Source organism: Mastomys coucha, unplaced genomic scaffold (genome assembly GCF_008632895.1).
Source record: "Mastomys coucha isolate ucsf_1 unplaced genomic scaffold, UCSF_Mcou_1 pScaffold7, whole genome shotgun sequence".
NCBI classification, from domain to species: Eukaryota; Metazoa; Chordata; class Mammalia; order Rodentia; family Muridae; genus Mastomys; species Mastomys coucha.
In genome coordinates, this window is record NW_022196913.1 from 92,546,694 (window position 1) to 92,573,906 (window position 27,213).

General features: G+C 39.2%; 1 pseudogene; it reads right to left on the reverse strand.

Moving 5' to 3' along the window:
- Positions 1–19,722: 19,722 nt before the first annotated feature.
- On the reverse strand, positions 19,723–20,221 carry LOC116082260 (annotated as a pseudogene).
- Between the last annotated feature and the right edge of the window lie 6,992 nt (positions 20,222–27,213).

Below are 27,213 nucleotides of genomic sequence, written 5' to 3' on the forward strand. Positions count from 1 at the left end.
TGCACAATATTGGACCTATTTCTCCAATTACTAAATTAGAGAGTCCATTGGATGACAGTCAACAAATTTCTAATTCCTCATATTTTTGGATTTCAATCGATTAGGATATGTTGGTAATATTAATTTTCATATTATGATATTAAGAAAAACTAATTGTTGCTTCCTATTGTTTTTGTTGTTAAGAGGTGGAATTAGGTTTGTGTGGGTAATTTAACAACTCTTATTGTCTACAAATGCCTGTGAAATTTTTCCGTGCATACGTAATAGAGATATGATATATGGGATCCTAAGAACTATCCTTTTAATAGACAATTATCTGCTTCTATCTGGGAAAGAACCTTCCCTCACTAAATCTATTCTTGGGAAGCTGAGGCTAGGATGAGATCGCTTTCAGAGAATTAAATCTACAAGACTGAATTGCTTCTTCAAATGAGGATTTGTTTACAAAAGTTTGAACTTAAAGGAACACCTTTGTGTGAATACAGAATTAAAGAGGTATGGCAGATAATCTTCCTTGTCAGTCTTTCTGAATTTAGAATCACCATGGGAACATACTTCAGAGTGTATCCGTGAATACGTTGCTAGAAAGACTTACCTTAGGAGGAAAGCCTTCCCTGAATGTAGGTACAGCATCTCACTGGCTGGGATCTCTGACTCAGTAAAAAGGAGAAATTGTGCTGAGGGCCAGCATTCATCTCTTTGCTTTCTTATTAGAAACACATCGTGGCTAGCAGGTCTCGTTTGTATCAACATGCCTTCCTGCCTATGATGGACTGTGTCTTCAAACTATGAGTCAAAAAGAACCATTTCTTTTTTAAATTGCTTTTTATCAAATATTTAGTCACAAGAATGAGAGGAGAAACTAATACAAGAAGGAAACAACGTCATGTAATGTTCAATGAATAGACAACATAAATAAATCATGAAATAAAGTCTACCTAAGATTTAAAACACTACTAATATATTCAGATAAGGTTTACTTAGCCATCTCCTCAAAATGCAAAAGCCTGTATCTCAACTCAAATTTTGACCACTTCTTCCATAGACAGTATGAAGCTACTGATACACCTTAAATGTGAGAGAAACAGTTTGATGCACAGGCAAAAGGATTACTTCCTGTGATGGAAATGTGAAACATGAAGAAGCAGAAGGAGCACCAGATAGCTCATACTAGGATGAGCCTCATTAAACCCTTAGGTCCTGAGAGATGAAAAATGAGTTTCAATTCCTTCATTTATAACCAAAGTGTCTTTGGTGAAGTCACTAAATGTCTTCTAGTGTCTCCAGCCTCTGGATTTTATTCATAAATGTGAATATCCTAGTATTGAATGAATTCATACATACTACATGAGGATTCTAGCAGAACCAAATAATGGGGCAGTTTTTGAGTTCTAAAACACTCTAAGTTTCTGTAGCTCTTAGTAATAGTTAATTTCCTTGATCCTACTTTTAATTATCATTCAAAATGAACACAAAGATATTAAAAAACTAAATGTAAAAAATAAACAGTTGATATAGTGGATATTCAAGTCTTACCAAAAAGTAGTTTGAATACTTTCATCCTCAAGGAATAATAGATATTTAAAAAGATAGACAAGTAAGCCGGGCGGTGGTGGCGCACACCTTTAATCCCAGCACTTGGGAGGCAGAGGCAGGTGGATTTCTGAGTTCGAGGCCAGCCTGGTCTACAGAGTGAGTTCCAGGACAGCCAGGGCTACACAGAGAAACCCTGTCTCGAAAAACCAAAAAAAAAAAAAAAAAAAAAAAAAAAAAAGATAGACAAGCTATTGTGCAATGTAAATACATAGTAAGTCATTACACAGTACAACATAAATACATATAATTAATTTATAAAAAGACACCAAGGCAGATTGTAAACAGTACAACAGTAAAGCAGAGTGTTCACATGGCTTTGAGTTCTGCTCCCAAAGCAAAGCACAAACACACAAACAAGCAAGAGTAAACAAAGAAATCAACAGGGAGATATCCAAAGTGAAACACTTTTGCTAGGTGCAGATGTGACAATATGGGATTGTTTTAACTTTTATTTATACTATATACTACATATATACTATATACTTGTTATTTACTGTTTGCCCAAACAATGGCACCATCTTGAATGCTCACAGTCTTCAACTGCTGCATGTGTATTTCATGGACATGGGTATCGTTGTCTTTTCTGTAATAAGAATGTGTCTAGAAGAGTTAGCTAATGTACAGACCATCAGCAGCCAGATTTGGGGCTTCACAGTTTAATTTCAAAGTCTATGTTTCTCATTATCTCTGCCGCCTTTACTAGATGGAACAGTTTTCTGAAGCTGAAATTCAATTAATTTCATTATGCAGAACTGTTAAGTGTTTGGGATATCTTCAGAGCACCCAAGAGTTAGAAGTAAGTAAAAATTAGCTCCTCTTATCAGAGGAATGTGCATATTCATAAATTCTTATTGGCAATCAGTCCACAAATTGTCAACCAACATGGGCTAATGCTTTGATGAAGTTATAGCTTTCCATTACTGACAAGTTATGAAAAAAAAAATTGCCAAACAAATGAACTGGATCAAATGTAAGAAAATCCCAGAGAAGAATGGAAGTGCAGTGCCTCCATCCTACAAATCCATGTTTCTAGAATCAGAATGGAATCTGGAACAATTGAAAGTCAAGTCTGAAGTAGTGATTTTAAATATAAAGGAAAGGGGGGTGGTCTGTATTTAGATGAAGGCTTAAAAATATGAAAGTGCTTTAAGCCAATGTTTACCACATTTTAGGCTGCTATTGTCCACATAGAAGAATATGTTAGTTTAACTTAGTGCAATAAAGACTAAGGAGTAGGCTGCCAGGCTAGCTTGGTCTGTAAAGCAAGAAAGACTTAAATACTAGGGAATAAGATTTGCCAGGCTCTCAGGCTTGTTTTGATTTGCATTTCGCTAATGACTAAGGATGTCAAACACTTTTTTAGGTGCTTCTCAGCCATTCGAGTTTCCTCAGTTGGGAATTCTGTTTAGTTCTGTTTGCCATTTTTTAATAGGGTTATTTGGTTCTTTGGAGTCTAACTTCTTGAGTCCTTTGTATATATTGGATATTAGCCCTCTATTGGATGTAGGGTTGGTAAAGATCTTTTCCTAATCTGTTAGTTGCCATTTTGTCCTATTGACAGTGTCCTTTGACTTATAGAAGCTTTGCAACTTTATGAGGTATCATTTGTTGATTGTTGATCTTAGAGCACAAGCCATTGGTGTTCTGTTCAGGAAATTTTCCCCTGTGCCCATGTGTTTGAGGCTTTTCCCCACTTTCTCTTCTATTAGATTCAGTGCATCTGGTTTTATGTTGAGGTCCTTGATCCACTTGGACTTGAGCTTTGTACAGGGAAATAAGATTGGGTCAATTTGCATTCTTCTACATGCTAACCACCAGTTGAGCCAGCACCATTTGTTGAAAAATGCTGCCTTTTTTCCACTGGATGGTTTTGGCTCTTTTGTCAAAGATCAAATGATCATAGGTATACGGGTTCATTTCTGGGTCTTCAGTTCTATTCCATTGATTTACCTGCCTGTCACTGTATCAATACCATGCAGTTTTTATGACTATTCCTCTGTAGTACAGCTTGAGGTCAGGGACAGTGATCCCCTTAGACCAGTCAGAATGGCTAAGATCAAAACCTCAGGTGACAGCAGATACTGGCAAGAATGTAGAGAAATAGGAACACTCCTCCATTGTTGGTGGGATTGCAAGCTGTACAATCATTCTGGAAATCAGTCTGGTGTTTTCTCAGAAAACTGGACATAGTATTATCTGAGAACCCAGTTACACCACTCCTGAGCATATACCCAGAAGATGCCCCAACATGTAGTAAGGACACATGCTCCATTATGTTCATAGCAACCTTATTTATAATAGCCAGAAACTGGAAACAACACAGATGCCCCTCAACAGAGGAATGGATACAGAAAATGTGGTACATTTACACAATGGAGTACTACTTCACTATTAAAAACAATGACTTCATGAAATTCACAGGCAAATGGATGGAACTTGAAAATATCATCCTCAGTGAGGTAACCCTGTCACAAAAGAACACACATGGTATGTATTCATTGATAAGTGGCTATTAGCCCAAAAGTTCAGAATACCCAAGATACAATTCACAGACGATATAAATCTCAAGAAGAAAAACTGAAATGTGGATGGTTCAGTGCATCTTAGGAGAGGGAACAAAAATACTCACAGGAGGAAATGTGGAGACAAAGTATTGAGCAGAGACTGAAGGAAAGGCCATCTAGAGACTGCCCCACCTGTGGATCCATCCTATATACAGTTACCAAACCCAGACACTGTTATGGATGCCAAGAAGTTCTTGCTGACAGGAGCCTGATATAGCTGTCTCCTGAGAGGTTTTGCCAAAGCCTGACAAGTGCAGAGTTGGATGCTTGCTGCCAACCATTGGCCTGAGGGCAGGGTCCTAGATGGAGGAGTTGGAGAAGAGACTGAAGGAGCTAAGGGGATTTGCAGCCCCATTAGGGGAGCAACAGTGTCAACTGGCCAGAAACAGCAGAGCTCCTGGGGGACTGTACCACCAACCAAAGAATATAAGTGGAGGGACCCAGGAATCTGTTCCATATGTGGCAGAGGATGGCCTTGTTGTACATCAGTGGGAGGAGCTGCCCCTGGACCTGAGGGGGTTCAATGCCCTAGTGTAGGGGAATGCCAGAGCAAGAAGGCAGGAGTGGGTGGGTGAGTGGGTGGGTGGGGGAGCACCCTCATAGAAGCAGGGGGAAGAGGATGGGATAGGGGGTTTCCAGACGGGAGAAGTGGAAACGGGATAACATTTGAAATGGAAATAAAGAAAATATCCAATAAAGAAAAAAAGATATGCTTTAGAGTAAAACATATTTTCCAAGCTCAGATGCTTATACGCTGTCACTGCACTGTCAGGAGGTTGCTTCCAACTGGTTTTTAAGGTGCTTTAACCTTTAACAGCAGTCTTTGTCTCTTGAAGACAATATTTCCCTTTTAAAAATGCACAATGTAACCAATTCTGCACCGTGAATACCCAAAGTTTCCACCCCAAGCTCCCGCGTATATTAAGAAACAAAGCTTTGGAATTGACTGACTTGCTTTTGGACTTCCAGCTTCTTCCCAAGGAGCAGACATCATAAATAAATCAAATGTCAAATGTTATCCTTGCAGAGAGTAGGTCAACAGGACTGGAGTGTACACAGGTCAGACAGGTCAGAGTGTTATAATCAAGAATTTGTATTTGTATTAAGTCATAAAAAAAAAAAAACCAAAAAACCAAAAAAACAAAAAAACATTCAAGCTTGCCATGGCCGTACAAGCCTGTAATTCTAACACTCTGGAGGATTTGGCAGAGGAGTTCCAAATGGAGGAGTTCCTTGTTGATTTGAATTTCCAAATCAACAAGGGCTTTAGAGGAAAGACAGAAAGAGGAAGAACTGAAGGAAGCAATGGAGGGAGGAAGAGAGGGAGGGAAGGAAGAGAGTTAGAAGGAAGGAGGTAAGAAAGGGAGAGGGTAAGGAAGGAAGAAAGAAAGAATGAACAAGGGAAGGAAGGAAGGAAGGAGGGAAGGAGGGGGTAAGGAGGGAGGAAGGAAGGAAGGAAGAAAGAATTGAATAGGCCAAATGAGAAATGAGTGGGAGAGATTTGTGGGCAGAGAATAACCAATAGCCCAGGCTAGCATCTGGAAAAAAGAAAAAGATAGGGCTTGGCTCTGGAAGACTATAAACTATGCACAAATGAAAAGCACACCACCTTTTGCCGCTGCCATTCCTCCTCAGACACTAAGATTGCCCTTGAAGTCTCAGATTGCTCTGAGCAGCACATGGCACTGGCTGGAGGCTAGGAATGTGAGAAGGGAACCTGAGAACAGTCAAGGTCACCCCTGAGGACTGCTGGGATCAGAGCTATCTGGGCTTTGCCTTCTCTCAAAGGGCGCTTTGCTTCTCCTGCCGGGATGCTTTCCAAAAAAGACAAAGGAACACTTGAACTTCTAAGCCACTTGGGAACATTTAGCACAGAGGGACCAAAAGCTGGGTCCACAAAGGATGAAGTATTTGTTTCAACTTCAGTCAATTTGTGGCAAAAAAAAAAAAAAAGTTTTCTTAACAAGATAAAGTCTAAAAGTAAGAGAGCTCCTGTTCAGAAAGAAAAACAAAATACGTTTGCAAGCTCATACCAAGGTCACATTCAGTTCCAGAAAGTTCACAATTTGTGATCAGAGGGGAAATCGATTTGGAATGTAATGAATATTTTTGCTGACTAAAGGGTTGGGGGCTTATAATTATCAATTTTCTTTATTTTTTAATCCTTTGAGAATTTTATAGATCCATATAATAAACTTTTTTTTCTTTTAGGCAGGATCTTACTATGTAGCCCTGTCTATCCTGGAACTTGTTCTGTAGACCAGGCTGGCCTTTAGCTCAGAGATCCTCCTTACTCTGCCTCCCAAGTGCTGGGATTAAATATGTGTACCAAATGCACTTTTTATGTAAAAGAATAAAATTATACCAAATATTTTGATCATATTCGTTCCCTTTTCCCAAATTCTCCCTGACCCTCTCCTCCTCATTGTTTCAAAAGAAAAGAAAATCAAAACAAACAAAAAATCAATTAGACAAAAAAGAAAAAAATCAAAAAATATTCGAAAACCCATGGAGACGGTTTTGTGTTGGTCAACTACTTACTCCTAGGCATTAGACCTGGCCTGGAGTGTGGTTGATACAACCAGTGACATTCTATTGAAGAGAACTGATTTTCCCTTTCCCAATGGGTATCAGTTGCAAATAACTTCTTGTCTTTGTGTCTACTTCTGCTTTTCGGTGCTGGTATTTTGTCTTGTTTGAAGCTGTTTAGGTCTTACGTGATCCCACAGTTTTGTGAGTTCACATGTACATCAATCCTGTGCACCTGGAAGATGCTGCTTCTGTGGAGTCATCCACCACTTCTGGCTCTGGCTCTTACAATCTTTCCATCCCCTCTTCTACAGAGTCTTGTTGGGTTTTTAATTTTTTTTAATTTCATTTTTTATTTGTATTTAGGCATATGGGTATATGTCTTGTGCCAAATGTGTCAGGGTGCCAGAGAAGGCCAAGGGTGTCTGATATCTTGGCATTGGAGTTATACAGAACAGTGTGAGTGCTGGGAACAGAACAAAGCAGGAAGCACTTTTAACCACTGAGCTATCTCTCCGGGCCTTTGCTATTCCATTTTAAAGAAATGTTTGTATGCAGGTTAACAGTAACATTGTTGTATCATCGTTTCTCATACTTCAATATTTATCTTTCCGGGGCTTCTCCCCAGGCTACTGAATTTTCCACATTATATAAATGAGTATTGTTGCTTGCTCACTCGTGCATCATTACTTTAACCCGGTGGGAGCTGCTTTCACCCTTGGAAATTGTGTATTCCCTGGCAGCTCAGAGACTGGGGCAGCTGACTCTTCCTGGCAGGTATGGGATGTGAGACTGACTCACTCTAGAATCTCAAAGAGATCCTTGTTTGAGGAAGCAGCAAACAGTGAGTGATTCAGGAGCTCGGTAGATTCCTAACAACCTGGTACTTACCACTTACCACGGTTTGTGTTGGAAGGAAGCTTTGCCCCTGCTTGACTGGTTGTTAGCTGTGGGAGAGATGAAAGGAACACAAAAGCAGAAGTTCCAACTGTAAGCCCAGGAGGAAGTGTGCAGGAGGGGATTTTTTGTTGTTGTTGACCATTTACATTTTATTCTTAAACCAGTGATATCAGAAAAGACTTGGCTAGCATGGCACAGAGACCTGCAGCCGATAGAATCAAGACATTTGAGTACCTTGTACACCAAAAACAATAGGGTGTGGTACTCATGAGTTGAGGTTATGACCTTAGACTGTTGGTTTCTGCATCCTAGAACACTTGCTTAATAGCTCAATCCTATTTTGTCATGTTTCTGTCCCTCCACCTTGAAAATGGAGAGGGTAATGCCAGTATCCACTTTTGGTGTCGTCTCTACATACCCCTCCCCCACCAGGTATGCACGAAACATTTAAAACAGTGTTTGGAAAAACCTTAGCTTCCCAGAGGCATTAGTTCCTATCTTCAATAAAATTTATTGCTGAGTTGTACTTTGAGCTATGTCAACACAGCTGCCAAGGAAATTTTTATAATTGTAAAGAATGGGCATTCTCCAATGGCCACTTACCCAACAGGAAAAATAGAAAAAGAAAAGAAAACTACATCCCTAAAACACAAACTATTCCAAGACCCTCAAAGTGTCCCCAAGTGACTACAACATAGAAACCCTCACTTGCCTAATGCTCGTCACTCTTACTTGATCGCTTCCTCTGGTATTTCTCTGTACTGTTACATGCTTTCCAAAGAGATTCATGAATGTAGTGGTCAGACAGCATAAACATAGAACTATTATATAAAGAGTTTACTTTAGAAGATAAGATGGGCATTCTTGCAATGGAATGGGAATGGTTTATGTAAAGGCTTCATGAGAAACAGTTGTTTGGAAGAACTAGTAGAGTTTTGCGAGGAATATACAAGAGGAGATGTATCCCAGACAGGAGAAAGATTACTCATGGTCTAGGAGTAGATAGGAATGGGGTGGGTGGATCACAACTGATGGCAAATGACAGGTACTACAGAGAGTTTGGTCCCAACAGAGGGGAAATAGACAAAGCTGCAAGAGGCTCTAGTCACTAGTGTTTGAAATGGTGTAGAAAGAAAAAGGGGTCTTAGAACAAGAACACATTATGTGAACACTTGGCACTATTACCTTTTGGGAAGTAAAGGTTCAGAGGTTTTGACCATAAATAACAGCTTAGGATACCATTTGTAAACTATTCTCTTTTTTTGTACTTTATATTAGTGTTTCCTGGTAACAAATCTGTGTGACACTTAAAGAAGCTAATATGTACCTCTTTGTACCTATGTCATACCCATTGTTCTTAGAATGTAAAGATAAGGATGTCGTTCCTTCAAGAGGGAGGCGTGTAAGAAATGATACCAAATGATATTGATGACTGTGAACAGGGTTTCTTCCATTCTACAAAATTAGAATGAGCTTTTGTTTCTAGTCTATAGCCATTAGGTTCTGAAGATGCCAGGGTCTGTTCTCATCTAGGGAGGTAAGGATGGTTAGACCTAGTTAACACTTGAATGGGGAAAATAATCTCCTAGCTATAGAGATGGTTCAGTGAGTAAAGTATTTGCCATGTGAGTATGAAGACACTCATGTCAGATCCCCACAATCATGTAAAAGCTGGACATGGTAAGAGGCACATTGCCAATTCCACATTTCTAAAACAAGGTGAGAAGTGGAGCTATGGGAATCTTTAGAAGCTTGTAGACAACCCAGCCTGATGTCTACAGCTACAAAAAATAGACTCTCTCAAACAAGGTAGCAGGTGAGATTAACATTGGAGTTGTCCGCCAATGTTACTTGCAGGACCATACTTGCAGGTATGCTGTGGCACATGTGTACCTGCAAACACACACACACACACATGCATGTGTAAACATGCACATGCATAGATAGGCACATGTATTTATAAACACACAGATAAAAAGAAATGATATACTTTTTCATAAAGTATCTTGTAATCACATATTTATGTACATAGAATCAATTTGTCACCTAAATAATAACTAACACTTCCCGTAGCTCTTGCAGATTGATAAATATTGTGTGATTACTTAGTCACCTGATCGTTTTAATAAAATAAAAGGTTGACAAACTCAAATATAATTAATAATCTATCAGTGTGTTATATAAATGATCAAAGTATGAAATAAATACACAGAGGCCAGTCCAAGATAGCACAGTTAGAACGAGGTCAACCCAAATTAAAGATACTCTAAACCCTAGATTTTTCAAAACTTCTGTGGCCTGTCAAATTTTGATGGTTGTTCTCACAAAACTTCATTAAAAACCATTGTCTACCATTTTAAGTAAGTTCTTGGAAATCATAGGCCAAAGAATAGTTTTGTCTGCGCTTCAAATCCTGATTTGCTTGCAGCTCATGGGTGAGAGACAACAAATGTCTTGTTGATTCAGGATCCGGCCCTCAGCACAGTGTGGAAACTGGTCAACAGTGTTGAAGGGCTATGAAATAGTGACTTGGCTAGAGGACATGATGCAGTTTGTCAGTTTCTCGGCCTGTATCTCCCTTTCCCATCATCTACTCATCACACTCAGGGTAGAAGGAAAGAGAAGTCTGATGCTGGACTCTACTGCTCTGGCACCACATCTGCACCAAAGTGGGGTTGATTTTGGCACCTGGCTGCCTGAACTTGAAAACTTGAATCTTCCTTGAACTGTTTTAACAGAGTTTTTTTTTTCTTTTCTTTTTCTTTTTCTTTCTTCTTTTTTTTGTCTTTTTGAACTTTAAATACAGAAGAAGGTTATTTTTGCTTAGAGAGACCTCAAGATTTCAACAAGAATTGATGATACTTTATTTTTAAAATTTTCTAGTCAGTTCCCAATGTAGAAAAGCAGCTAAATCATTTTTAGAGGAGGACTGAGAAAATTGGTATGTCAGTTAGTGAGCTGAGGACTGAGCTCATGCTCACATAAGGCAAGCTCATCTAAATAAGGCTTGAAAACAAGTATCCCATGTTGTTTTGCATTACGTAAGAGCTAGACACTCTGGCAGGGTGGAGGATGTGAATTTTGGCACTCTAACAAAAATGTCACTAAGCATTTCAGTCCTTTTTAGACCATTATAAGGCTAGCAACTGTAGGCTGCTGAGATAGCACATGCAAATCCTACTGGAAAGGGTTCCTCCCTGTGGCAAAGATGGGGAAAGTCAGGATGAGTCTTCATCTATGTATTCCATAGGATTTTCTTGAGTATTCCAGAAAACAATAATGTTCTTCTTTCAGGGTAATGCAATTTATCTCTCCAGTGAAGATTTAGTGGAGAGAATGGGTAGATTTTTCCATGCATTGCAAAGACAAACATGAAGACGTTTCACTTACTAGGAACAAATCTAGCAATTTAGACTAGCAAAGCATCTTTGTTGAAGCATAATTTATATGCAAAAATCAAAAGGAGCTGATGTGTGTAATTTGAGCTGTTTGTTCAAGTAAGGGAATAGACACACCCAAGGCCTCTCAGAAGTTCCTGCTCATCTGGCTTTCTTTTTATGATGAGAAAACTTATGTGATTTCCCTATCAAACAGAATTTGAATTTACTCCAACTTATAATAATGATATAAGTACTATGCCTTATCCCTATATACTAGAACAGTGGTTCTTAATCTTTAAAATGCTGTGACCCTTTGATATAGGTCCTTAAGTTGTAGAGACCCAACTATAAAAATTATTTTTTGTTACTATTTCATAACTGTACTTTTGTTGCTATTGTAAATCTTAATGTAAATATATGTGTTTTCTAAGGGTCTTAGACCATCCCTCTGAAAAGGTCAGTTGATGCCCAAAGGAGGTCACGGCCCACAGGTTGAGAACAACTACATTTGAACTTATTTGCCTGATATAAATGAACACTACTTGAATAACTTTACTTCTTTACCCTTTGGCGACTGGAAAACATGATTGTGCCCTCTTCTTGGATGATTAGACTCCTCCAGTTACCCCATGCAAGTGGAGTCATGCCACAGACTGGGTTTGCTGTGGGGACCACTTGTTCTGCTGGATGAGAGTTCTGGTCAGGTGGGCAAAAAATTCGGTGAGTGGAAAACAGAGTCAGCATAAGGAAGTGCTGAGTCTGAGTGTATTTCTTAAAAATGGCATCAGGCTTTTACAGTCATTACAAAAGAGAAATGAAAAATTTGGCAGCTTAGCAGTTGAGGTACATCTGAGGCCACCTGAAACACACTGGGTCTAAAGCAGCCATCTCTTCTGGACAGGCACTGCACCTCCGGGGCCCTAGGACTGCAGGAGGCTCGAAGCTCGAATCTTAATGTGTAAGTGTAGGTCTAAGTCTTAGTCTAAGTCTTAGACCAAGTACAAAGTGAAAACCAGGCTTATATAGTATACAGAAAACAGGACAGATGACAAAAGTCATGTAGGCAGGTAAGGGCCACATCAAGGTCAGTAGGATCAGACAAGACAGAAGTCCTGTAGGCAAGTGAAGGTCACATCAAGGTAGGTAAGATCAGGCATCCAGGTGCAAAGTGGAAGAGCAATGGTGCCCTCCCCATTGGGGCTATTTTGGCAGTCTCAAGCTAATTCTCTGGGTCTGCTGGAGGTGAGCACCAGGAAGTCCCAATCTAGCAGTTCCTGAAAATACTGTTAAGCTTCCTTGTCAGAAATTCCAAGCTTACGACAGCTTGATAATAAATTAGGATATATTGGAACGCTGTGCTGGCCAGGGAACAACGCCCAATCTTAAGTTTTAGCCATTTACGAATCATTTCTTGGAGTACCTTTATGCCTGAATAAGAAGGCATGTTGATGATTGAAAAGACTAATCTGGAACACGTCTGAGTTAGGAGATGCCAATGACTGACTGAATACCCAGGAGGCACAAACTCCCTTTAAAGTCATAATGCCTCTTGTCCAATATCAGGCTTTCAACTCATGATACTGCAGACTTTACTAGAGTAGACGAGTGGGCATGGCAGAGCCAGCAGTTGCTTTGTGGCTGGCTTACTCAAATTGATTCTTTCACTCAATCAACAAACATAATAAGAACCTTCTTTTTCTTTTTAGTCAGACATTGGCTAAGTCAGATCTCAGATATTCAAGGATCAATTTTTTTTATTAGATGTTTTCTTTATTTACAACATCTCCTTTCCCAGGTTCCCCACCAAAAGAAAAATAAAATAAAATAAAACAAAATAAAATAAACAAAAACTAAAACAAACCCCTGTTCCCCCCCCCTCACCACCCCACCCCCTCCTGCTTACTGGCCCTGGCATTCCCCTACACTGGGGCATAGAACCTTTTTAATGGTAGGCAGATTCCTTACAAATAGAAATAGAAGAAGTAAAAGAAACACAAAAGACAAAAGAGGGGAGTGCTGTGGACATTCATGCAGTGGGGAGGAAGTCCTGTTCTGACATGAAGAAGGAATGTGTTGTTGTTGTTGTTGTTGTTGTTGTTGTTGTTGTGATTGTTGTTGTGGTGGCGGTTGTTGTTGTTGTTGAAGGGAGAGTCTCAGTATATTGCCTTGACTGTCCTGGAACTCACCATGTAGACCAAAGTAAACATGAACTTATAAGAATCTACTTGTCTCTGGTCCTGAAGTGCTAGGATTAAAGTTTGAACCATCAAATTAGGCACAAGAAACTTCCTTTCAAGTTGTTGGTCAAGGTAGATCAAGAGATTTCCAAAACAATATAGGTGTGGCCCTTGGTTGCTTCTCTGAAGTTGAAGGCATAGTCCTATTACTGAAGGCACCACATACTTTGGCCACAGCACTTGGAAGTTTAGATCTGGATTTAACCTGGAACCCCACTCCCTGAAATCTAGCTCTCATAGTGCCATCAGATGCTCTACAAGCTTCCTAGAGAGGGGAGCAATTAATAGCCCTATTCAGCTTTGCTATGAACCACAACAATGAAAAGTTCTGCATGCTATTTCTAAAGGTGCAACAGCAGATTTATATTTTGGTGGGAACCAGCACTCAGATCTAATTGGACTTAAGGACTCCTCAGTAGAAGTGATAATGTGCTTGGGACTGAAAACCTAGTGAAGTACTCATAGATATTGAAGTCATGAATCTTAGGGAGGAACATTTTAAACCACTTTACTAATGAGCATAATTCTTAACTGCATCCTAAAGCTCACCCTTGTATGCACAGATATTTCTTGTTCTCAACCCTCATCAAAGAAGTGTCTCTTTGAAGGAGACAGAGGCCATTATAGGAAACAACAACTGGTCAAAATGCAAAGAAGAACTGATTGTGGTGGGCCAAATCTAATGGATATATCTGCAACACAATTCTCCCTCATAAGTCTCAGGAAATATCTCAGAAGAAGGAGAAGAAAGTTTGTCTGAGCAAGAGGATCTAGACTCCTGTTCAGAGATCGTTTCTCTTAGAGATGACAAGGAATATATAGCCATGATACCTGCAAACACATGTTAATATGAATGAAGAAATATTATTGTCCTAGTCAGGGTTTCCATTGATGGAATGAAATACCATGACTAAAAGGAAGTAAGGGAGGGATTTATTTAGCTTACATTTCCATATCCCAGTTCTTCTTATAGGAAGTCAGGATAGGACTCAAGTAGGCCTGGAACCCAGAAGCAGGAGCTGATACAGAGCCATGGAGGAGTGCTATTTACTGGTTTGTTTGTCCTGGCCTACTCAATCTTCTTATAGAATCCAGGACTACTAGCCCAGGGATGATACTACCCACTGCTACATCAATCGATAATTAAGAAAATGTCTTTCTGCTAGATTTTATGGAGGCGTTTTCTCAACTGAGCATCTCTCCTTTCAAGTAACTCTAGCTTTTGTCAAGTTGACATAAAGCATGGCCAGCACATTCATGAAACCCTTCCTTTAGAAAGAACTATAGGCTACTAATGACTACTAAGAATGAGAATTATGGGGGTGAACATACTAATTGGTACTCAGTATCAAGCACTTAGCCTTAACATCAGGTACCCACAACAACATTAAGGAGAGTTAATATATGAGTGTTTATAACAATAATAAGAAGAAAAAGAAGTCATTAATTTGAGAGGGAGTGGGGGATGAAAGCAATTGAAGGAAGGAAAGAAAGAAATAATGTATTTACATTTTAATTAATATTCTTAACTTATAAAGAAACTAGATGAAGTTCATTTCTGTAGTTATAGAATAGAATCATGAAAGTAATTATAGCATGCATATACAGAATATCTTTTAAGTTCAGTTACTTTGGTAAATATTGCTGATTTTCAAGATCAACAAAGACTCTAAAAGTTGTTCAAGTCCACTGAATAAAGGATCTCCATAGCTAGGGTTATGTTGTATCTGTCACTAATGTCACAATGTGCCATATAAAAAACGGCTGGGTCCTACTCAATATGCCTATTTTTTTCTGATGACATCAATGCAAGGTACTTTCTCTTGGTACACACTGCCTGCCTGTGCATTTCTCATTTCTGCTTGTCATCATTTAATGCACACTCTGCTGTAGTCCATCAATTTTAAGATGCCTTTTGTTCATGTTTTTCATATCTTTAAATTTAGCATCAAGATATCATCAACTACAGCAGGGCAAAATTTGAAATATTATTTTCATTATGTGATGTAAACTCTACAGTGAATCTTTGAAATGGTGGCTTCTTATATTCCTCAGCTATGTATAGATTTGTTTGTGCATATATTGTTTGTTTTCTTACAGTGGTATACAAGGCCCCAAAGAGGCACTATTTTTTCCTATTTTTCTTTATTTTTCCATCTCCTGTTATTTGAAATATTATCTAACTAACTGAAGGCTAAATAGGTACTACATGCCTAGTACCTATTACTGTGCATTGAGATTGATGTGAAGTACTGGATTTAGAATGAGGAATAGAACAGGCATGTTTGCTGCCCTGAGGGAAGAGATGCAAACAAACAAGGAAGCACACTAAGCAAACATGTAATTTTGTTTTGTGGCACTGGAATCAAAGGGTCAGTGTTCTACCCTAGAGTACATTTCCAGCCAACAAATGTGTAATTTACTGTGGGGAGTTGAAAGGAGTGAAAATATTGAAAATGATGTGGAGAAAAAAAAAACAGGACTGGAGTGCTTCCCAAATTTGAATTGGAAAGTCAAGGAGGAACTCTCTGAGAAGATAACAAAGCTGACAGCAGATGACTAAATATCCTCTTGGCTAAAGGCTGCATGGAACATTGTTTCTCATATCAAAGTAAGACCTTTGTATCTAGAGAAATTTATCTTTTTGTTTTTAAATTTTTATTTAATTTTTCCATATACTATATTTTGATCATATTCTTCTCCTCCCTAACTCCTTCCAGATTCTCCTCTCTTCCCTACCTCCCCAGCCATGCAACTTCATGTGCTTTGTTCTCTCTCTTTCTCTCCCTCTCCCCATCTCTCTCTTTTTCAGAAAAAAATAGGAGAAACAACAAATAAAAATAAAGGTAAGTCAATACAAGAAAAAATACCAAAGCAAAACATATGCAAAGAAGAAACATAGAGTCCATTTTTTGTTGGCGCCCACTCCTGGACATGAGGCCCACCATAGGGTGTAACTGAAATATCCAGTTATACTTCAACAGAGAACACTAATTTCTCTTTATTGGTTACAAATGATTCCCAGATTAAGGGTGGGATTTTTGTATACATTTGACGTTTTCACTGATGGGATTTTGTCTAATGAACCTGTATAGGTCTTGTGCTTACTGCTACAGCTTCTCTGAGTTCTTATGTATTTCAGTCCTGTTGTGTGTAAAAGAAATTGTTTTCATGGAGTCATTCACTACCTCTCTTTTAGACTCCTCTACCACATGGATTCCTGTGCATTGTGGGGAATAATTTCATAAAGATATAACATTTAGAGATGACTGCTCTAAAGTGTCTATCTGTTGGTGAGGGTTAAGCAATACTCTATGGATATAGCAATTGGTCATTAGGAGCCCATACTGGTATATTTTCATGGATCCTTTATATTGAGTAGATTACAAATGCACAGATTGCTTGCAGTAGACTAAAAAGAACACTGGAATAAGAGACAGCCCCTACCCCACCCCCTACAGTGATGCATCTGGCATTGCTATTTTATAAATTCTGATGGTTACCTACTTTCCCCAATCCTCAGCATCTTTACCCACTTAACTGAGAAAATATCCTAGAGATGTGAATGATGGCATTGAGCTTTAATCCTTAAATACAAAGTTATTAATTCATCTAATGAACAGTTATTGTAAAGAAGTTGAATACTAGGTCAGTAAACTGTCTATAGTTTGTAAAAAAAAAACAAACCTTGAGAGTGAAAACACACAATCTATTCAATTACAGAGTTTAATATGCTGAAAGATTAGTGATAGTTGATGACTTCAGGGTAATGTGAAGTAATCTTGCCTACTTCAACTATTATCATAGGTTTTCTAGATAAGAACTGAGTCTTGTGCCCACCTATATTTACAAAAGAATATCAAATCCATTATCCACCAACAGACAGCAAAAATGCTCACATCAACTAGATGATGGTGCATTGAATTTTAGGGATAAGGGATGAGGTGGAGATTTAGAAACCCAGGGTTTTTTGTTGGTTTTGGTTTTCTGGGGAGCAGGAGAAAATTATAAGGCACAGGATCATGGAATGTGGGGAGAAAATATATTTATATATTTGATTCTTCTTGGGATGGAAAGACATGGGATTGATGTAAGATGAATCAAAAACTTTAAGGAGAGATTTTGAGGTATTGATATCACAACCACATTACAAAGAAAAGAGAGGACTAGGTGGTTCTGTTCCATGAGAGGCCTTCCACAACAGAGGTGCAAATTTCTTAAGCAGATAACATAAATGGTAACCTTGTAGGTATAACTACATTTGCACTGAGTCAGGGAAATTCCAAATTCAAATGGGATTTCAGTGGTTCCAAATGTCATTGCAGATCAGGTCCTTTCTAACCCTCTGTTGTCTCCTCTGTAGTGTTGGCTTTTCTTCCGAAGCCTTTTCCTCTATGGTTACAAGATGGCTTCTGTATCTCTTAGCATAGCTGACTTTTAATTATTATTTATTTACCACTAGCTTGCAAAGAATTGGGTTTCATCAAGGCATTTTCTAAATGAAATTTGTTCTTGCTTCTTGTCCACATCCCTCCTAGCCTCCTTCTTTCTCTCTTACTCTCTCATCTATTTCCCTGTCTACAGCATGTATACAGAATGAAATTTTATCCAGCTGTTAAGAAAAGTACATTTTAAAGTCAACATATCATTTTTATACAATTCTACACACACATGCCTAAAATGGAAACAGCTTTCTCAAAATTCACTCCCCCAAAGAGAAGGGCTACTTTCCTTCTGACTATTCTGTTTCCTCATTTCTCACCCTAGATTTCCCTTTATCTGGTAAAATAGGTGGGCCACATACATACCCATGTTCTAAGTGCAAGTAAATCTGGCTGAGGGTTCTTTTGACATTTGCTGTCTCTATTAGATGATAGAAGCTGTCCACCAGGATGTGTATGAAGAGTAGGGAATGTATGGTGACCGCTGGGTGTGCTTCCAGAGCCATATCTTGTTTATCACATGCTCAGAACCTGATACAGAGCTCTGCTTTCTAAACATAGAAACTCAATTGATATTTTGTAGCTTTGAAATTATTATCATGAAAATAGAAGATCAATATCAGGTCAGGCCAGTGAGTGGTAAAATCAGCTATTTTTCCATGACATGGTCAGATGAAAAAATAAATTTAATTTCGTCACTTGAATGAGTGGGTATTGATATTTCTTCTGGGTGGTAAAACTGAAATACTAATTCAACATCATGAGAGGCCATAGTGGCATTTCTTAAACCATGTCTAATTTGGCAACAGTTACATAATCTAAAAGCAAATGAAGGAGAAAGCTGAGTTAAATGGAAAATGACCAGATCTCAAGAAATGGATATTTGCTGAAAAGATTGTGTGTGAGTTTTTAATGGAAAACAACCTACTGAAAGATGACTCTTTGGATGTGGAAAAAGTTCAGTAAACCCTAATAAGGAACTGACTGTTTGTTGATTATGCATGGAAACTCACAACCAGGAAGGAGACGAGGACACTAAATTGGTCCATTAAAAAAAATCAACTACATTCACAAGTAAACATTTAGAGGATCTTTTAAATCTCTCTTTTGCTTTTCTACAACTCCAAACAAAAAAGAAGCTGTTTGTTGACTGTTCTAACAATACAAAGGGTGTCACATATAGGTTAAAACAAATGGCTCTGTCTGCTGGAAGGGGTGAAAGCACTTAACTATGCAGCATAGCTTCGGCAGAGTCATTTGAAAATCGGTATGTTGTCACAGCACACTGATCTTTGAAACTGATTTTGCTCAGAGTCTTTTGAGTCTGTCAAATCATTTTGCAGAACTGCAAGTTTGCCCAAAGAATGGAAAACATTACAGAGGAATATCACTTTATTTACTGCTATTCTTCTTTGGATGCAATTGCCCCATTTTTTAATGACTGGGATTATTTAACTTCAACCACATGAATTTTCTGTGGTTTCTTTATCTGGAATTTTATTCCTGGCACCTCTCTTTTGTCTCTTGAATGCATAGGCATGTTGTAACAGACCTATGAAAAGGACCATGAAGGATTGGAGTAGGCTGGCTCATCTGTAAATGTTCCCCACATCATGGTCTAGCCATGATGTATCAAACCAGGTTCCACATTTTCATTTGAAATATTTTTTTGAACTTGGACTGAAATCTTAACCTTTCTGTAGTAGTAGCAGCAGCAGTAGCAGCAACAGTAGCAGCAGCAGTAGCAGCAGTAGCAGCAGTAGTAGCAGTAGTAGTAGTAGTAGTAGTAGTAGTAGTAGTAGTAGTAGTAGTAGTGGTGGTGGTGGTGGTGGTAGTAGTAGTAGTGGTAGTAGTGGTAGTAGTGGTAGTAGTTGTAGTAGTTGTTGGTTTTGTTATTTTAATAGACAAAGCTTATTCTATTTTAATGACTGATCTACATGAGGCCACAGACAGGTCACTATGTACAAATATGAGGGAAGGTTTATTTCTTGATCTCTTCCTTGGACAGAGTCTTGATTTCTTCCTTCTTGGTCCAGAAATATGCCTGCAGGCACTTCTTTGCTTGATCTTATACCTAAGCCTCAGCCTGGTCAGTAGCTTCTTACAGTAGCTTCTTGCAGGCCTTGTCTGCCTTCATTTTGTCAATGTGCTACATGAGAATCTGCTTCTTTTAGAATATATTCCATTTGACCTTCAGGTATGGGCTGTGATACATATGGTGGCCAATCTTCTTAGATTCATGGTTTCTCCTGAGATGCTGGTACAGGATTCTCTCCCTTCTCATACAGGTCACTTTCTTGGGCATCAGAACTTTGGCAGTACCCTTCAGCTTCTCTATGACCATATGCCTGTCCTCCTGTCAAGCCCAAGTGCCTTTCCAGCATCTAGCCCAGGAATGGATGCATAGTCACAAGCTTCTGGATGAACAACCCATCTTCGATCAGCTTCCTGACCTGCTGATGGCAGTTGGCATTGGTGATGTCATTGGTCTCATTGGGGACCAGCCAGACCTTCTTTAAACCACAGCAGAGAACATTAGAGGCAAGCCTCTTCTGTAGCCTGAGAACACTCATGGCTGCTGTTGCAGCACCAAGCAGAAAGCTGAGTTTTGTTGTTGTTGTTGTTTAATGTATTCATTCATACAATACATCCCAAAGGTAGCTTTCCCTCCCTCCACTCCTCCCAGTTCCTCAACATATATACCTCCCCTCAACCCCAGAGCCACTGGTCCTCAATTTTCTTTCAGAAAAGAGCAGGTCTCACAGTGTCATCAACTAAACAGAGATACAATAAGACTAGGCACAAACCCTCATATCAAGTCTGGGTGAGAAAACCCAGTAAGATATAAAGAGTCCCAAGAGCAGGTGAACAAATCAGAGATAATCCTCATTTCCACTGGTTGGGAGTTCAACAAAACCCTCCACCAAAAGAAGCACAATATATGTATATAGGACCTAGTACACACCCATGCAGACTCTCTGATTGCCCCTTCAATCTCTGTGAGCCCCTTAATCCTCCTTAGTTGATTTTATGGTCCCTATTCTCCTGATGTCCTCAACCCCTTTGGATTCTACAGTCCTTCCTTCCCTAAGATCCATGCCTAATGTTTGTCTGTTGGTCTCTGTATCAGCTTGCATAAGTTCCTAGATGTAGCCTCTCTGATACAATTGTGCTAGGCACAGCTCTATGAGTACAGCAGAATATAGTTAGAAATCACTTCATTAATTTTTTGGTCAGTCTTTTTTTATTCTATGCTAGATCTCTGAGTTATCCAACTTGCAATTCCTAGCCAATCAGGCAATGTCAGACATGGATTCCTTCTCATGGTTTGGGCCTCAAGTTAGGCCAGTCATTGTTTGGCCAAGTCATAGACCCTCATAAGCTCTAAGCTACCATTGCACCTGAACATCTTGCAGGCAGGATATAGGTCAAATCTTTTGTGTCTGGCTTGGTGTTCTAAGCCACTGGGAGTCTTTCTTGGTTACAGAAGGTAGCTGATTCAGGCTCCATATTTTCTATTACTAGCAGTCCTCTCCTTAAGCTAAGTGCACATTTACATGTCAGGATTTGAGAAATAGTTTATTTGTCTATATTGAAAGTAGAATGTAAGTGATCAAGTTAATTTGTAAGCCTCTAGTAGATGAGCTGCTAAGAGTTATTATGGAGAAAATAGTTGTATTATGAAAGCAAATTCCATAAAAATTTCTATGAATACTATCTACCATTAGTAAATAAGAAAGGTAAATTTGTTAGATATCTGTTACTAGTAGCCACAGTATGGGCTTGAGAGTGCCAGAAGATGGATCTTGATTTAATTCAATAACCACTACCCTGCTCAAATCATCACAAGTTCCTCCAGTAAAAACAGGAAGAGTATAGTGGACAAGTGAGGCATTGCCTGGAGGAGCACAGATCATGTGGAGCTAAACTAAAAAGTTTTGAGCACAGTCCTTGACAACTCTAGACCCAGATACCCTCAAAGCTCCGCCACATCATAGTATCGCCAAATTTGCCAAATCCCAATAGTAGCAAAATGTGCTCAGAGAACTTGAGTTGCCAAATATATAAGGGCTATTCACTGTCTCTCTTTTCTGGAATCAAACAACATTTGAGGAATCTCAGTGACTCTAATAAGAGTCCTAGCTGTGTAAGTCCTGAGCTTTGGTAGTGTGGTTTCTTAACCCTTATCCTTTGTGGGTCTGTCTACCTCCTGGGCTTTGTCATTAGATGTTAACTAGAACTAAACTCTGGGGATCCTGTTTTTTCTTCAGCATTTCATTGGGAAAGAGAATGAAGAATTCTAAATTATTAGAAGTAAGCCCTTTTTCTATGCTGGGAAACAGCTGATAACAAGTATCGAGTCTCTTTATTTTTGGTTTAAATGATGATATCAAGAAGAAACCAAAACAAAACACTGGTAGACTAGTAGAAATCACAGTGCTTCAATGACAATGTTGGCCCATCAGCAAGCAAAACATGTGATCCTGAGAAAAATGTTTGATCTATTCAAGTCTCTTTTACTGAAGAATGGCAACCTCAATATCTTTTTTCACTTTCTTTGTTTCTGTTTTTGTTTAGTTTTTAGGTAACATTCAGTAGATGATTAAATGAAATAAAATATGTTGAGCATACAGCAGAGTCTGGAACATAGAATATTCTCAACATCTGTTCCTTTTCCTTCAAAAGGAGATATGAATAAGTCTCTTTGTTGACTTCACCAGAAACTGCTATAACACTGAATGGTATACCTTCCATACAGATATACATTTTTAATCCTCCCATACTTTTTAAGTGTTGTAATTGCATCCATTTTACAGGTAAAGAAACCAAAGACTCACAGAGAGTAAGTTGTTTGCTCAGTGAACACAAGACGGTGTTTGTCACAAGTAAAGTTACAGTTCATGAACTTTGCTGTTTTCTTGGAGCATCATTCTGTAATGGCCAAATTCCAAACCAGGCTAAAAATGGGCATTATTATTCTCATTTTGACTTTCATTAGAAATCTTTGATCTAAGACCACCCATAGATATTCTCAGACTTCTTTGAGGAAAAGGAAGTTGGATTAGTGTTTGGAGAGGTGTGGTCTCCTCAATAAACAACTCAAGTGAAGTAATAGAATATTACACAGCAGGTAATATTGGAGTCACTTCACCTGGGTCAGAAATCACAGCTTGAACACTTACCAGTGGTTTGATTATAGTTTGTTTACCTTCTTTTCAACTTTGTCTATTAAAAATACACCCAATGGATAAGCTATTTGCCTAGCATTCACAAAACCTTTGGTTCAACTCTAGGCAGGCACCAAAACAAAGAAAAGCAATCCTTTGAGTCATTATAAGAATTGAATGAGTTAATATGTGCCCATAAAATCATTCCTCCAGACGGATGAATGTTCATGGATGAGGTGACACCTTAACCCACATGAAAGGAAATGAAAACACTGAAGTCCTCTGAGTTTTTGTAGAGGATCATGCCCCATTCCTTTAAAGTAAAGTGGAAACTTCAGGCATCTCATTAATGTGCTAAATGATCATGCAGTATTGCTTCACAAGGCAAGGAACACATCCCATGGCTGCCCAGAAATGTTCTTTTATGTGTTTGTACTCAGCTCATCCTCATGACTTTTACCAAAGAAATGTAGCACTTCCAGGGACGCTCTTGGTTCTAGTTTCAATAAATAAACATCACAGTGTCACTGTTATGTTAAAAGAGAAATTGACGAACTGATATTACATCAGGAGCTGTTGACAACTCTGGTACATACCATCACCCAACCCCAGGCTTCCTACTTTTATCATCTTAGACATAATTTGTACTTTAGTGCTTTCCAGAGCCACTCTATGCTCATTGTCAGGCAAACAATGTATTTATTGCTAATACCATTTATGTGTCTCCTTCTCAATTTCCCCCTGTTGTAAAAGGATACCAGACATGATATGGCATATTTTATATATCCACTGGTAGCTATATTTGCCTTAAATAAAGGGATCTATGTTAGACCCAAATTCCTGACACTGCACTCATTCACTTTATTTTCTGGCTGAACTAGAAGGAACCAGGGGCCTTCAGCAATGGACATGAGGACTTCTCTGTGACTTCTCACTTAACTTGCCTTTTGACCCTAAGGGATCCTAGTGAAGAGTGACTTTCTGTCATACTTTCTCCTTGGCCCTTTAGGACTGAGTGTGCCTGAGCCTATCATTTCAGAGAAAAACATGAAGATAGGTTGTGCAATTGCCAAGCTTGCATATGTAACTTCCAACTTCTCCCTGAGTTCTAGCCATAATATTTTCTGGGCATTTCAAACATGGCACATCCAAGATAGAACATGTGCTTCCAACATGTAGACTGTGGTGGTTTGAATATGCTTGGTCCAGGTAATGGCACTACTAGGAGGTGAGGCTTGTTGAAGGAAGTGTGTCAGTTTAGAGGTAGGATTGGAGACCCTCCTTCGAGCTGCCTGGAAGCCAGACTTCTCCTGTTTGCCTTCAGAGATGTAGAACTCTCAGCTCATCCAGTACCATGCCTGCCTGCAAGCAGTCATGCTTTCTCTCCATGATGATAATGGACTGAACCTCTAAAAGAGTAAACCAGCCCCAATTAAATGTTGTTCTTTGTAATAGTTGCCTTGGTTATGGTAACTCTTCACAGTAATAGAAACTCTAACTAAGACATGCCTTACCTCCCAACAAATTACTTAAAAACAAAACAAAACAAGAAGCAAAGCCCTTACATCTCTCCTTACCTTCCATAGGTCAGTAAAGAGTAACAAGATGGTTTAGCTATAAAATTTGCCACTACCATTCACTCCTCTCTTCCTTGCATAGTTTATATTTAATATATCAGTAAAATATGAGCTCTGAACTTATAGTCCATTTTCCTCCAACATAATTATTTTTGTAGGCTGCCTTTATGTCACTGATGTCTGTCTCCTTGGTTACACTGTAAGCTGCCTAACAGTTCTATCTTCTGTTCTTACCATGTTAATCATGTATTCACAAATAACAAAGCACCACCCTTTTGGTGAAAGAGTATGCTCTTATCATATTGTAGCCTGTGTACTTTCTTTCTATAGTGACTTCTATGGATCACCAATCTGGGCAAGTTTATCTGAGTCTCCTACTTCAAGACTTCCTATGAGGTAGGATCCAGGGCTAGAGTCTCATCTGAAGTCAGGAAAGGAAAAGATTCATTGTGAAGCCCACGTAATTATTGTAAACAAAATTTCACTTCTTCAAAAATAGTTGACCTAAGGGCTTCATTCCTGGTTGGTTGCTAGATCCCAGTTGCACTCTGTTCTTTTCTGCATGATTGTCTCCACTGTGGTTTCCTGGTACTTCAAAGTCAAGACAAGAACAACAAGAACAACAAGAACAAAAACAGTCTTGCCCCTAATCACAAAAGCAATACTCCATCCTCTTCACTGAATTCTCTTGACCAAAAAAAAAAAAAAAAAAAAAAAAAAAAAAAAAAACAAACCCAAGCCACAGTGTGCTCATACTTACATGCAGGGGATAAATAAGGGCAATGCCGGGAGACAGAAATTATTGAGTGCCATTTGAAACACTGGCTACTATGTACCCCAGTTCATTTGTATGGAGTGGGTGCCGATATCCTTTTAAACCTGAGACAGTGCTATCACACCACTGTTCTACACTTTCCAGCTGTTTTCTATTTAAATCTTATAGACTTTGCTTTCCTTGCTGCTGCCTTTCCGTCTTTTTTGACACCTTGCTTCCTATACTTACTGAGTTAACTGTTGGGACTGGCTTCCAATCACCCAGCAGCACCTGTCCCATTCCAAGGATCCTTTGCAGTTCGCTCTGCTCAGATCCCTGTTTCCTCCAGATAGATGGATCCTCACTGACTTTTTACTGACTCCAGGCTTTATGCTCATGTCCCTTTTAGAGGACCTTCTCTGGACCATGCTATGTGAAACACCAGCTTCCTCACTGCTCTCTAGAGGCTCTCTAACTCTTCTCAGTGGCTATTGTTTGTGTCCTTTTTTTTAACCATGGAAAACATTCTATACCATATTTAGCCATCCATTGTTAGCACCAAAAAGGAAGGCTTCATGGAGTTAAGACTTCCCATTTCATTTATGAAATACACAGTGACCTAGTTGATAACATAAAGGGGAAATTAAATAGGATAAACACGGGGATCTTGCAGGTTTCTTTCTTATCCTATAGCTGTTGAGGATGGCCCTGGTGTTGTTTGAATTTTGATGTTAATTCTGCTTTCCCAGGAGGGGTTGTCTGAAACTAGGAATGAGTTATTATACTCAGGCATCTTCTTGTGAACCTTCTCCAATGAAAAAAGGGACCAATCACTGGATGAGTAGGAGGGACTAGTGGGTTGGTGGGTTGGACTGGGAAGAGAGGAATCAGAAGAGAGATTTTTTTTTTTTGGATGGAGATATGGAAAGGGCAAGGTGTAGCTACTAGTGTCTCCCGGTTTCAGGTGTGGAACTGCCAGAATTTGACACAGGAGAATTTAGATTTAATATGGCTTACTAGATTAGGGTTTTAGATGTTGCTCCCAGTGATTGAGTTACCATTGTTTCTGAAAGTTTGTGTGGTGTTTTCCTTGGAGTAGCTGGGGCTTGACTAGGTTCCAGAGAGAAAGGTCTGTAGGCAAAACTTACAATGTTTGCTTGATTTGCACCTCAAAAGGCCCTGGGAGTTTTGAAGTTCGGGGCTGGCACCATAACTACTTAGCAAGCTGGGTGGAGATTTTGGAGCTCTGAGTCAGAGAATCTCCACCAGATAGAACAGGCTGGCATTGCTCACCAGGGCACGTCCAGCCTGCGGGGCAGAGAGTAGCTGGGTTTAGCGTGGGAGATGTCCACTTCTTAAAATATTTCCTGCAACATATAGTCATCTGGACTTGTGGACCGAGGACTACCTTCTGATCCTTACAGACAAGCAGAACTGTCCTTAATTTAGATAGAAATTCCTCCGAAGACATAGAGTTCCCTTTCCTGCCTCTATCAGCCAATGTCTTGTTGTTTTGTTTTGTTTTGTTTTGTTGGTATATTTTAATGAACACTTTATAAACAATGATAGAAGTTACAATTGTGATAATTTTCCGAATTTACATGACCATACAGAATCACTTTCTGGTTACCAATTCTAGAAAGTAGATTGCCATTAAAAGTATAGGTCAAGCCTGTTTCCATCTGCTGTTTCCTTTCCATGCTCAAGATAAACAGGAAATCCTCCTAAACCTTCAGTTTATAAGCTGACATTTCTTTTTAAATTTACAATCCAGCCATTGCCCATAGTACCTCATCCCATTCCTCCTCCCACCTGTCTCCTAGAGGATGCTCCCCACCACCATACCTACCCCCTTCCTGGGACCTCAAGTATCTAGAAGATTAGGCACATCTTCTCCCACTGAGGCCAAACCAGGCAGTCCTCTGCTATATATGTGTCTGAGGCATTGGACCAGTTCTTGTATGCTGTCTTGTTGGTGGCAGAGTTTTCTGGGAGCTTCCAGGGGTCCAAGTTAGTAGAGACTGCTGGTCTTCCTATGGGGTCACTGGTCTTCCTATGGGGTCACC